At 54.1% G+C, this 13926-nt stretch overlaps 1 protein-coding gene across 6 annotated transcripts in view; it reads right to left on the bottom strand.

Annotated features, from left to right (window-relative positions):
* Positions 1-9522, bottom strand: part of PAQR5 (progestin and adipoQ receptor family member 5) — a 92304-nt gene extending 82782 nt beyond the window's left edge. For 5 of the 6 annotated variants that reach the window (XM_064382158.1, XM_064382145.1, XM_012451336.3 and 2 more), the window contains exons 1-2: positions 9435-9522; positions 4435-4513 (exon numbers count right to left, since the gene is read on the bottom strand). The gene's annotated coding sequence lies outside the window, so the exon portion shown is untranslated. Of the gene's footprint in view, positions 1-4434; positions 4514-5341; positions 5395-9434 lie in introns of those variants that run through there. The other variant, XM_064382149.1, reaches the window with a different exon arrangement.
* Positions 9523-13926: the final 4404 nt, after the last annotated feature.

The following is a 13926-nucleotide window of genomic DNA, read 5'->3' as shown; positions in this document are numbered from 1 at the left end:
TTAACCCACTTCTCTTTCTGGCTTTTTCACTCTCTCCTCACCTCTACTGACATATTTTTGGAAAAACTGTCTGCCAGCTGCCTGTCTTCCCACCTGCTGCCCATTCCTCAACCATCTCAGTCTGGTTTCTCCCCGTAGCACTTCTCAATGCCCAGCCACTTCTCATTCCTCACCTCACTCGCTCACGCTCCGCAGGCTTCACAGTGGGCCACGCCCTGCGCCTGGAGCCCTCTTCCACGGGCCTCCACAGCCGCATTCTCCCTGGGGTTCTCCACTCATCTCTAAATGTTGGAGCTCCTGCTGCTCCCTGCCAGGCCCTGCTCTCCACGCTCCCCTTCTCAGTCCGCAGGCTCTCCTGGGGCTGTCCCATCCACGCAGGGCTTCTCTCATCACCTGTACGCATATAGCTTCCAACTGTGTATCTCCAACCAGACCTCTCTTCCGAGCTCAGGACTCCACCTGCTATCTCCCAGGTATCTCCAACCCAACATGCTCCAAATGTAATTCACCAGCTTCTAGTCGGTTTCATTCTCTGCACCTGGGGGATTTCCTTAGCACTCTCATGTCCAAACCCTTTCAGTCACCAGAACCCAGAGTGTTCCCTCTTAAAAATCCCTAGAATCTGACCCTTCTCTCCCCGCTTCACCACTGCTCGCCTAATCAAAGCCTTCCCCACTCATTCAGTGAGGAGGCTACACCAGGTTCCTCACTGCTGCCTCCGGGCTCTCTCCCACCTCAGGGCCTCTGCACTTGCTGGAACCTGGAGCCTTGATTACTCTCCTCCACTCTCCACCCCTGCTGTACCCTGATTAATTCCTGTCTATCTTCTGGAACTCAGATTAACATAACTACCTCAAAGAAATCTTTTTTGACGCCTAGACCGATGGATCTCACCCGGGGTGGTTTTGCCCCCCAGCAGACATTTTGCAATGTTTGGAGATATTTTTGGCTGTCACAAGCAGGGAGTGGGTGTCGTGGCTACTGGCATCTGTTGCATCGCAGCCAGGGATGCTGCTAAACATCCTCCAGTGTACAGGACAGTCCCACATGACAGAGAATTATCTGGCCCAAAATGTCAGCAGGGCCAAGGTGAGAAATCCTGCCCTAGCCTGTCATGTCCCCACGACACATTTCCATAACACACTCCATTTCTCCTGCACACCTGCTATCACCATTCAATCTTTAGCTGTGCAGTGGTATTGGCCAGGTTCCACTCTCTGAGCGTGATGGGATGAATACATGAATTAACGTCAGTGAGTCATGATAACTTCCGGATCTCCACCCACAGTGTCCAACCCAAGCATACATCCTCGAGCTTGTCTGAGAGAACGTGTGGATTGATATGACATGCCCGGGGCAGGGACTGAGCCACACCGAGCAGAGGCCACCCCATGTCCTGACCTCTAACTCTGCAGGGCCCTTCAGGTGACCTGATGGCAGTCCTTGCCTTGGCCCTTGACCGGCTTCTCACCCCATACTCAGCACCCAGCTCTGCACTGCCTCTGCACACTTGTCAACTCCTCGCCTCTCAGTTCATCTCCAGGTGGTTCTGTGGGCCCTTTGAAGCCCCCAGGCCTAAATCCATCTACTCCTCATCTTGTCAAACCAGCTGCTCCTCCAGTGAGCTTACCCAGCTGGTTGCGTCACTGTCAACCCAGCTAACAAACCAGAATTCTGGGCATCCTTGTGCAGCAAAGCACCCCTCAGACCTGCTCCTTCCACCTCCCCACCAATAGCCGCAGATTCCCCCAGCTTTTTCCTACTTGGTCTTCTTGCCTCAAGCCTCTTTCTCTCTCAGTCCACCTGGGACATTCCTCCCAACTGTCCTAAGATGACCATCGGCCTGTCTCACTTTCTGATGAAAACTCCCTGGACATTTCTCACTGTCCACAGGGCTGGGCCCAAGTTCTCCAGCCCCGGGTGCGGGCGGATGAAGGGTGCAAGACCTTCCATACTCTCCCCAGCCCCTCCCACCCTCCATGGCCTCATCTCCCGGCCCAGGCACCAACACCTTGGTGCCCCTTTCTTCAGGCAGCTTGGGCTTTTCTCTTCCTTCCTCTCCCCTCCCCTTCCCTCTGAGGTGCCCAGAGATCCCACACTCATCCTTAAAACCTAATTCAAACACCTCTTTCTCAATACTTCGGCAATTCTCCAAAACTTAAACGTAGAATCACCGTATGATCCAGATACTCCACTTCTGGGCATGCATCCAAAGGACGTGAGCACAGGGATGCAAACAGATATTTGCATGTTCATAGCAACATTATTCACAGCAGACAAGAGGTAAAGCAACCGAAGTGTCAGTAACAAGTGATAAACAAAATGTGGTCTATACCGGGAGGCGGAGGGTGCAGCCAGCCAAGCTCGCACCGCTGCACTCCAGCCTGGGTGACAGAGTGAGACTACCTCTCTCAGAAAGAAAAAAGAAAAAGTTGTGTACATCTAATGGAATATTATGCAGCCTTAAAAAGGAAGGAAATTCTGTCACATGCCACGGCACGGATGAACCTTGAAGACACTGTGCTAAGTGAAATTAGCCAGTCACGAGGAGACAACTGCAGCATGAGTCCACTTGCAGGAGGTATCTAGAGCGGTCCAGTTCATAAAAAGACAGGAGAATGGTGGTTACCGGGGTCGGGGGGAGGGGAAACGGGAAATTAGCGTTTATTGGGTACAGAGTTTCAGTTGGGAGATGACAAAAAGGTGTGGAGATGGGGGGGTGACGGCTGCTTACCAACGGGAACGCGCTTAATGACGGGGAATTTCGAGCTCTAAAGATGATTAAATGGTAAATCTTATGTTTTGTATGTTTTACCACAATAACAAAAAGGCAATAACACAATGACACAACAAAAAGTCCACCTCTTCCCTCAGGAAGCTCCCCGAACATTTCCGCCACCTCCCCAAACACGTGTGTTGCCCCTGCCGCCCACCCCCAATCCCCCACAACACAGCTGGGTGGAGCTGCCCACTCCCTGCTCCATGCATTCCACGCACATTCCCAGTACCCTGCAGGGACGGCCTCATGTCTGCCCTCTCAGACTGAGGGGTTCTGTAGGCAGGCACTCTGTCTCATTCCCCTCTCCTGCCCCACATCCAGCCCACGTCCAGAGCAGAGTTTCTTCAATGAAGGAATGAATCCCCCAAAGCAGTAGTTCTGGGTTAGTACTATCCCAAACCTCACAGCCTGTTATCTCCAGAACAGTGACTTACTTCTACTATTCATCAACAAACCCCTCCCCCTGCCAAAGATCTTCCATCCTTCTATAAGCAACAAGGTCAGAAGGGGGAATTCTGTGGACGAAGTTAATAAACAGCTAACTTGGGAGGAATAAACAAAATAAAAACCCAGGGTAGGCCGGCACAGACATGACCTTGCATCTAATGACGGCACACTCCACCCTCTCTCCCTCCTCTGCCTGGTGGGTGGGCTGATTCACTTCCTGTGTCCCCTCCCAGGGCAGCGTGAGAGGGGAAAGTTGGGGGGCTGAGTCCTAGCGCATGGAGAGATGATTAGTCACCAGGCTGCCCTGCACTGGACGGCCACTGACCTTAGTGTGTGGGCCCAGACCACAGACCTCTCTCCCCGTCACTCTGAGCCCCAGCCCCCACCCCAATTTATATAATCCAAGGTCTGGAAAGCGAAGGGAACTGGCCTTGGCTGACAGCATGAGGTCCAGGGGGTCTTTCCACCTGTAAGTCCCTGCATGGCCCACCTGTTGACTCTTCATTCACACAGTCCACATTCACGGAACAGGCTGGGAAGAGAAAACGGTCTCCCCTGTCCTGAGGATGATCGTTGGGAGGGTCTTCATAGATCATTTAACCTAGGGGTCTCAACTAGAGATGGGGTGTCCCCGAGAGGACATTTGGCAATGTCTGGAGACAGTTTTGTTTGCCAGGAAGGGAAGGGGACACGCTGCTGTGGTGTCTGGTGGGTAGAAGCCAGGACTGCTGCTCACCTCCCACAATGCACAGCACCCTCCCCTCCAATGCCCCCAACAAACAAAGAATTATCCAGTCCCAAAAGGCAATAGTGCTGAGATTAAGACACCATGATGAATTCAAGCTGTACAGAAGAGGAAACAGGCACATGGAGAGAGACAGGATCAAAGTCACACTGTGCATTAGATAGTGTCAGAATTAGAATCCAGGGCTCTCTACCAACCACACTAGCCTTCAGCTCCCAGGAGTGCAGTGACCAACTCCAAGACCAGTGGAAAGCTAGTGGAGTGGCTGAATTTGGGACTCTGGGGTCCAGAAGCCATCATCGTTGGGCTCTGTGTCTCTGGCAGGCTCCAAATGAATCCCACCAAAGTGAGCCGATCATCTTGGCCACAGGGCTCCCAAATAATCAGAAGAACACTGTCTTAAGGGGCTACGGTGTGTCCAGGCAGAATGACCCTCCCAGTCTGAGGCTTGGGCAAAACTTACCCCTTAAGTCCATAGCATTCTGGGGGTGATCCTGGCTGAGGTCAACATCAGGAGAGAGGGTGACTGTGTAAGGCAAAACCTGGATTGGAGAACAGGACATGGGTAAGAATTAAACCTTGGATCACTGCTTCGTGGGCACTGTCTTTTTTGCTACATGCCAAAAATGATTGTATCTCTCGCACCTGCTGGATCCTCACTGCCATCCTGCTTAATTGCAAACTGACGTCTAGAGTCACCCTTACCCTTTTCACCAAGGAGCCCACACTGTGTCTCCAACTGTGAGCCAGAAACCAGGGCACCAGAGCTGACGGTGCAATCCCATTATTTATGAACAACTGACTCACATCATGTTGCAACAGGCGCACTTTCCCATCCACTGGGGCTGAAAGTCAGCAAACTTGTAGTAACCGTGGTAATAAAAGGAAGGCCAGGGCAGCAGTGCATGAAGCTCTGTCTCAGGTCAGGTCTTCACCCTCTTCAGGAGCAAGGAGCCCACAGACAGTGGTTGGGGACAAGGATGGTGGGGTAGGGGAGGGCCTAGGATGGCCTGTCACAGAAGGCCCCATTACAGACCCGTTTCTTCTGGCAAAGCATTATCACTGCTCCCTCACCTGCCTGCCCCTTTCCTTCTTAACGTTTCCAACAAGCTGGAGAACTCCTACATATCCTTCAGTGCCTAATTTCTGGAGTCCCTCCCCCAACTCCAGGGTTCCGGTGCATTCCAACCCTGAATTTGGCAAACCACAATGACGATGGAAAAAGATGTTTGGGGTCAATAGCAGGGCTTGGGGGAAAAGCCAAAGCTCCCCATGGATGAAACGTAGAGGCCTGTACAAGATCTGCTCCTCTGCGGGGTGGTGCGGGTGGGGGCGGCGTGCTGAGCACCGAGGCCTCTAGCTTCTCTTACCAGATTCCTAAATGAGGCCTCAGAGTTCCAAGGCTTCCCTGGGCGTCTGGCTGCACTTCTCAGACTGGTTGTTTATCCCTAGCCCAAGTCCATGGGAACTCCACCCCTCTCCCAGGGCTGCCTGGAGCCTGGCTTTGGACTTCCTTAGTTCTCCAGTGCACTGAGGAATTTATTTATTTATTGCATGTGCTTTTTTTTTTTTTTTTATTGCACTGGGGAATTTTTAAAGGCTACCTGCAGAGGGCACTATTTTCACCAAGGGAGAACTCACTAACAGAGGAGTTGGCTGTCTTGGGAGAGCGGCCCTGGGTGGTTTCCTTTGAGGATGGAGGTCTGATAGGGATGATTCCTCCCTGGAACTCTCCAATCACCTCACATGGCAGCTGTCCATTCAGTCTGGGAGGTGCCCCTCTGGGTAACTCTGGAGGCAGCTGGCCTGAAGGTTCTTGCCAAGGGCCTCTTAAGCACCCCTAGCAACCAAGGTAATTCAAAATGAGGGACAGAGACCCAACTTTAAATTAACTTGAGTCTAATTAGGAAAAGCTCCAGCTCTGCCTCCAAGAGTCACTCCTCGCCTCTGGGTCTCAGTCTCCCCATCTGTAAACTGAGAAGGGGTGCGTTGGATGTGTTCATCTACTCAGCACATGTTAACTGAGCACCTACTACATTCTGATCCCTGGAGATAGACCAGGGAACGAGAGAGGCAGAAAGCCTTGCCCTCACAGAGCTGATATTCTAACAGGGAAGGCAGATGGCAAACAAGATTAAAGAGGGAAATCTATAGGCTGTCAGAAGGGGATATGAGCTACGGAAAATGAAGCAGAGAAGAAGCGGGAGGACACAGCTGATAAGGCTTAGTCCAGCTTAGAGACTCTGGGTTTAAACCTCTTACTCTGCTGGATCCTTGGTAGGAGGCAAGAATGGTGGCAGGAAACTGGGCAGGGCCATGTGTGAGTATAGGGACAGCTCTCGGGGATGGCGGGGGTGGTAGGTTTGCGCACGGGCTTGAGCCCCAGTCAGTCTCTCAGTGGCTTCCCCCAGGGAACAGAACTGACTAATCTTGGCATGCTGGCCTGTCCTCAGGTCAAAGGCAGACACCTGGGTCTGCTGAGGAGTCCAGGGGTCACACAGGGTTCCTGGGACAGGGCCTCAAAAGTCCTGACTGAGGGGAGGATTTCTTCAAAGCAGGGTGGGCGGCATCCTCAGGGCACTGCCAGGGACTCTTCTGCATCCTTCACTCTGCCCTGGTCTTCGATGAACAAGACACTGGCCACCTCCACCTACAGGGGCTCTCAGAACCTTCCTTCCGTCCAACTGACCCTCCCCTGCGTGGTAGGGTGTCCCCTTCCCTCACATGAGGAGGGAGGGAGAGGGATTTGAAAGTCCCCATTTCTGGCTGGGCACGGTGGATCACATCTGTTATCCCAGCACTTTGGGAGCTAGAGGCAGGCAGATCGCTTGAATTCAGGAGCTCGAGACCAGCCTGGACAACAAACACAGTAAGACCTCACCTCTACAAAAAATACAAAAATTAGCCAGGCATGATGGTGCGTGCTACAGTCCCAGCTACTAAGGAGGCTGAGGTGAGGAGAGTAGCTTGAGCCCAAGAGGCAGAGGTTGCAGTGAGCAGAGATCATGCTACTGCACTCCAGCCTGGGCGACAGAACAAGACCCTGTCTCAAAATATATGTGTGTGTGTGTGTGTGTGTGTGTGTGTGTGTGTGTGTGTGTGTACACATACGTCTATATGCAAGGATGCTGGGCTAAAAAATACAAAAAACTCCCCTGATTTCTTATGAATTCACAATTTCTCTTCCTGTAGGGATTATTTTCGAACATATGTCTTGCAAACCTTCTCTGTGCTCAGGATGAGTGAGGGATGCCAAGATGCTGCGAAAGAGCTTACAGCCGACCGGAGAGGCCAGGCGAGCACACACGAGAAAATCAGTCCGCTCTTACAGTTTGTTTCACAGCCTGCAGAGCCCTTTGGAACCACTTCCTATCCCTAAAACCACACAGAGTCTATTGTTCTCATTTTGCAGATGAGGAAATTGAGGCCCAGAAAAGCACCTTCTCTTCCCCCAATTCATAGCTGCCCCATGGAGTGGTAAAGAGAGAGAGAAGGCAATGAAGATTAAAATTTCCAAATAATTCCAATTCTTACCCCCGAAAGGATGGGTAAGAATTCTATGTCAAGGGACAAAGTTGCTCTGCCTCCAGTCTAGGGTAGGACTAAGCTGGGCATGGAACCCACCAGCCCCTGCCTCTCCTTGGCAGGACGAGATGTGAGTTGAAGATAAATCCAAAGTCCCCTGTCTCTCTGGAAAAGCACATGGGGGCTGGGCACGGTGGCTCATTCCTGTAACCCCAGTAGTTTGGGAGGCCAACGCAGATGGATCACCTGAGGTCAGGAGTTTCAGACCCACCTGGCCAACATGGTGAAACCATCTCTACTAAAAATACAAAAATTAGCCGAGCGTGGTGTTGGGTGCCCATAATCCCAGCTACTTGGGAGGCTGAGGCAGGAGAATTGCTTGAACCTGGAAGGCAGAGGTTGCAGTGTGCTGAGCTGAGACTGCGCCCCTGCATTCCATCCTGGGTGACAGAGTGAGATTCAGTCTCAAAAAAAAAAAAAAGAAAAGAGAAAAGAAAGAAAAGCACATAGGATTAAGGATGTGCTTTTGGCATAAGAAGAAAAAGTTACTCCACGTGGGTAAGAGTGCCAGGGGATCTCAGTGGTGGGGCTGAACACCTTTCTGATCCAACTTTTCAGAGTGCCCTTTCTGCTTGCCAAGGGCAGAGATAAGGCAGCTGGAAAAGAAGCTTTGCTGTTGCAGGCGAATTCACTCCGTTCTCGCAGAGCACCTTCCCTGTGCCAGGTACTATGGCTACGGCAGGAAACAAAGCAGGTCCCTGCCCTCCTGCAGTTCTGGGAGCTTAGCAAGGCACTGGCTGGCTCTTGGAGGACTTTCCTGACTGGAGTTTGTGTCTGCCTGGAGGTGCCCCGTCCCGTGAACCCCTTTCACAGGAAGAACCTAGGGAGGTGGGGAGTATGGGGGAAGAAGCAAACCCCTGCTGAGTCAAGGGCACTGCAAGAACACAGAAGCAACCATCCGGCTCTGGAAGGCTGTGGTGGGGCGTCCTCCACTCAGTGGTGGAGAAAAGTCCAACAGTTTCTCCAGCAAATGGCTGCACGTCGCTGGGCCTCCTTGTCTTCTCATCTGCCCATGTGCTAATATCTATTTGCCATTTGTTTGTTAGGTTCAAATGACATCAGGGATGTGTCCCTGCTGGCTGCCAGCTCTTCTCAGATCCCCTGACCTCTCCCCATCTCTTCTCTCTGGCTCTGCGTGGGAAGGGGCAGTTGTCACCCCCCGACCCCCACTAAGCTGAGCCCTCCTCCCACCCTAAGCGGGAGGAAGCCGATTCTGCTCACGGATGAGAGTTACCGGGTTCTGCTGGGCTAGGGTCCACACCCTCTCCTGGGCTCCTCCGACGGGGACTGGAAGTGCTGGGGGAGCTGGGGGCTGTGGCCAGCGGGGAGGCCAGTGACAGAGCATGGGGGACTCCCTGGAGCTGGGCACCCAATTCGGCAGGGCTGGGACCGACCCCCGCGGGTAGAGGGCCGCCCCTCACCCACACTGTCCCGCTCAGCTCCGGCTCACATCTGGGCTCAGGAGGCGGGAAGCCCAGATGTAAAGAAGTCGCCAACTGTGCAGCCCCAATCCGAGGCTTTTATCAAAGTCGGGGGTGGCGGGAGGGGGGCGGTGGAGGAAAGGTAAGCCGCGCGAACGCCCTGGAGAGTAAGAGAAAAGGTGCGACCAGGCAAGACACCTCCGCCCACCCCGCACCCCGATGGCAGCAGAGAGCCTTGTGCAAGGCGGCGGCCGCCCCACCTTCACACCGGCCCCGCGTGCGACCAAAGTGGCCGCGCCGCCCGCCGCCGGGTCAGGGCCGCCCGGGCTCAAACTTTCCGAGACCCGCCCTCGGAGCGGCCACCCGGGCTCCACTGGTGCAGGGCCGCGGCGGGCGGGTGCGCGTGGACCCGGAGGTGGGGAGGCCGGGCGCGGCGGGGAGTCCCGCCAGGGGTTACCTGGGTTCCGAGGGTCTCGGCGTCCCGGGGACAGGGCGCGGGGACGGCACAGGCGGGCTGGAGACCGGACGCTCCTCCCGGGCCGCAGCGACCCCGGACTCGCAGGCGCTGCACCTGGCCCTGCGGGTCGCCGCGCCTACCCACGCCGGTCCCCGCCCGTCCCCTCCCGCGCGGGGCGGGGCGGCCCCAGGGGAGGAGCCGAGGGCTGTGGGCACCACTCCCTGAGCCAGGCCTGCGCCTCATCACGTGCCACCGACCCTGTGTCTGTGACCTCCAAAGGCTCGCCACCCCACTACCCCCCACTCCACAGCCTGAGATGCCACCAAAGCCATAAGCCAGAGAGTCAGGGGGCGTGCTAGGCCTCTCACACCCCATTCTCCTAGGGCACATGTACCCCAGCCCACCTCCACCCCAGGGGCCGAGGGCCGGCAGGGAGGCTGCAGAGCCTCCTTGAGGCAAGGAGAGCTACACAGCTTGCCCCTCGAAAACTGCATGGGGTGGAGTGCAGGGAAGGAGAGAAAAACAACTGGGCGCCCGCAGCCCCACCGCGGGGTCCCCGTCCCTGGTGGGAGAGGCTTCTGGCCTCTCTGAACCCTTGAAGTGACTTCCACCCCTCTCTCTTGGAGTGCTGCGGCGGGGGGAGCGGTCCTCTGCCAGCCCTCACCCTTTCCCCAGGTCTCCTGTCGCAGATTACAGGCTCCTAGACTGCAAGGTGCTGGGCCCGGACCTCTGCCACTCAGTGGACACAGCGATAAGAGATGAGGGGACACAGAGGGCAAGGAAACATTTGACTTCGGGAACCGGCCTCTGTGGCTTCTTTCAGGTGCTGAAGGAACAGGTTACAGGTACCTCATGCCCCGACTCGGATCCTGCCAGAGAAAGGTTGGAACATCCACCTATGTGGACCAAACTCCCCACCAGGCTCCATCCTCCCACCCTTCAGCCCCAGGCTCTCTGAGCTCCTGCTCCTCCCTGCCTTGCCTTGTTTGCTGAGGGGGTGGACAGTGGAGAGAGCACAGGACCGGGAGTCCAGAGACCTGGGCTCTAGTCTACTCTGGGACTTGGGGCAAGTCTCTGGACCTTTGTGGGCCTAAGTTGCCCCATTTGCAGTGACTAGGTTGCAGTCAATTACCTCTGGCCGTTTTTGTGGATCCTGAATCGTGGTATTGGGCACCTTGCCTTATTAGGCTTTTTGGTGGCTGTGCATCTTGTAAGGGTGTGTGTGTGCATGTGTGTGTGTGCACGTGCGCTTGTCGTCTCAGACCTAAGTTCTTGTTTATTTGCTTTTTGAGACAAGGTCTCACTCTTGTTGCCCAGGCTGGAGTGCAGTACTGCGTTCTCAGCTCACTGCAACTTCTGCCTCCCGGGTTCAATCCATTCTCCTGCCTCAGCCTCCAGAGTAGCTGGGATTACAGGCATGCAGCACCACACCCGGCTAATTTTGTATTTTCAGTAGAGATGGGGGTTTCTCCATGTTGGTCAGGCTGGTCGTGAACTCCCAACCTCAGGTGATCCTCCCACCTCAGCCTCCCAGTGCTGGGTTACAGGCGTGAGCCACCACGTCTAGCCTCAGATCTAAGTTCTTAAAGGGAAAGAGCCTGGGGACTACCCAGAGACAGGCATATATTTTCTACAGACCAGAGCTTGACAAAAATGGGCACAAGGAGAGTGGAGCTCAGTCCCGGCTCTATGCTGAATTCAGAGTAGCCTTAAACAAGCCCCTCACCATCTACAAAACGGAGATTAACAATCCCTGCTTTGCCTTTCCAAGGCTAGTCGGGGGACTCAGTGAGATATTAGATATGAAGCTCTTTGAAGGGGATAGCACAGGGCTGTTTGCTTTCTGACACCACCTTTTGATGCCTGGGCCAGTGATGGGTTCGGGGGCAGAATAGGGTGTGAAGCGTTCTCTGGGAGGCAAAGCCCAGCACTAACCTGGTTGCCCACCCTGCCGATGCTGCAGCACGCACAGCACAGGTAGGGACCCCACCAGCAGCAGCCAAGGTAAGCAGAGATGCCCGGTGCTCACCCAGACTCCTGCCTGCTGCAGGCATCTGTGTGTGCACCTTGAGGAAACTAAAGAGGGAAGATAAAGAGGCTCCAGACCTACAGAGAGGTGGTCAGTGGGTTACTGATGAACTGATCGGCACATCTTGGCCAAAAATGCCCTCCTCTGCTCTTAGGGAATTTAAAGTCTAGCTGAATGATTGAACATGAACCCTTTGGAGAAAGATGTGGAGCTAGGAGGGGAATAATGGATGGTGAGGGCACAGGATGATCACAGGAGGGGGAAGGGCAGGGAGGGGCTGGAGAGGGGGGTATTTAGACCACCTGGAGATGCATTTAGAGAGTATTGTGTTTGGCTGGGCAAGGTGGCTCACACCTATAACCCCAGTTCTTTGGGAAGCCGAGGCTGGCGGATCACGAGGTCAGGAGTTCGAGACCAGCCTGACCAACATGGTGAAACCCCATCTCCACTAAAAATACAAAAATTATCTGGGTGTGGTGGCTGGTGCCTGTAGTCCCAGCTACTCAGGAGGCTGAGGCAGGAGAGTCACTTGATCCCAGGAGGTGGAGGTTTGCAGTGAGCTGAAATCTTGCCATTGCATTGTAGCCTGGGTGACAGAGCAAGACTCTGTCTCAGAAAAAAAAAAAAAAAGAGTATTGTGTTCAACACTCCTATTTCATAGTGATGAAATGGAGGCCCAGAGAGGGAAAGTGGCCTGCCCAAGGTCACACAGTCACAGGAAGTTAGTAACAGAGCTGGAACTTGGACCCAGGACTTCAGGACTCTCTGCTGGATTTGGGCCTCCCGTGCAGCCCAGGGAGCCCTGAAGTGCAGGAAGGGTTGGGATACGCACCAGTGGGCAGGAAGAAGGAGTGAGGCAAGGTGCAGAGGTGGGAACCTTGTAGAAAGGGAGAGGAGCTGGACTCACAGGCAGGATCTGGAAGGAGGGAGCTGCACAGAGCTGGAAAGCCAGGCCGAGCACTGCAGACCGCGGAAGATTTCGTGCCCATGCCAGCTGGGAAGACACAGGTGTGGGAGAGGCACAAGCCCACATGACCCAGTGAGATAGCAGGTGACATGACAGCAAGGCAGCAAGGAGATGGGGAGAGCAGCTCGGGAGTCAGGCAACCTCTGTTCAAACGGCCTTGAGCAAGTCGTTTCTCTTCTCTGACCCTCAGTTTCTTTATCCGTGGAGTGGAAGAGAATAATCTTCTTTTCCTTTGAGGGTTATTGTGGTGACCACAGAACACATTTGGAAGTGCTCTGTGAACTGCAGAGTGCAGGGTAAATGTAGTATTTGGAGTTGTGTTTTATTTTCCAAAGGCTTCAGTAAACATTTATGGAACTGACTGATATTGGATTGAGCAGTCTCCTCATGACCATGGACGGAGGGAGTCCCAGCTAGGCTGGGAGGGAAGGAGAGCTCCAGTCTTAAGTCTCTTTACAGCATAACTCAAAAAGCCTTTTGGGGGGGAAACAGTCCTACCCCAATCCATGTGACTCAAAATGCCCCATCTCTTCCTTTGCCCGTGTATTCAAGGGGCACCATATCAGATGTGGATCCATGTGTTCTTCAACCATCCCCACCAGGCATCTACCCCTCGGGCACTCACCAGCTCCTCCTGGGTGGGCCCAGACGTCGTATTTGTTTACAAAGCCTTGTTGAACAGCAGAAAAGGTGCAAAAGAAACCATCGTGCTCAGCTAATATGGCCAGAATCCAGTCCTTCGTAGGCATTCTCGGCTCCCTGGCACCCAACCCTACCCTAATACATAAGTCCGCTCCCTCCTCCGATCTCCTCGGCAATGGAATCACCAGGGCAGGGCTTACTGGCCCAGTTGGCAGATGAGAATACAGAGGCTGGGAGAGGTGCTGGAACCTGGTAGAAACCTAGAACAGCCTCTCCCACACCGTGGGAGTTGCCCTGCTGATGAGGCATGATCTCATCAGGGCTGGAGGTATTTGCCTCATTAACAGAGGAAGAAATGGCCGCTAACGGCAAGGACCTGCTTTACGGGAACTTCTTCAGAGGTTTCTTTTCTGCCACTACATCCAGACAAGGGGTCCATGTTGCCAGAGGTTTCCTAGTGCTGCCGTGATGAATGACCACGCACAGCACCTTAAAACGACACACGTGTACTCTCCCATGGTCCTGAAGGCCAGAAGTCCCAAGTCAGGGCGTTAGCAGAGCCACGCTCCCTCTGAAACTTCCATGCCTCCCTCTGACCGCTGCGCATCCCTGTCCCCCTGCGTTTATGGTCCCTCCACCCATTGCCCTGAAGAGACACAGGACCCAATCCAACATGGGTCTGTTCCACCAATGTTTACTGAGGCCTTTGGAAAATAAAACACAACCTCAAATATTGAATTTGCTTAGCGCTCTGCAGTTTACAAAGCCACTTCCAAATGCATTCTGCAGTGACCACAATAACCCTGAGAGGGAGAATCCTCCCTTGTGTCTTCCAGCTTCTGGTTCCCAGCACC

The sequence above is a fragment of the Aotus nancymaae genome, unplaced genomic scaffold (assembly GCF_030222135.1).
Source record: "Aotus nancymaae isolate 86718 unplaced genomic scaffold, 86718_ANA_hifiasm-v0.15.2.pri h1tg000003l, whole genome shotgun sequence".
NCBI lineage: Eukaryota > Metazoa > Chordata > Mammalia > Primates > Aotidae > Aotus > Aotus nancymaae.
The sequence above is the reverse complement of the archived record's forward strand: the minus strand, read 5'-3'. Positions and strand labels throughout refer to the sequence as shown.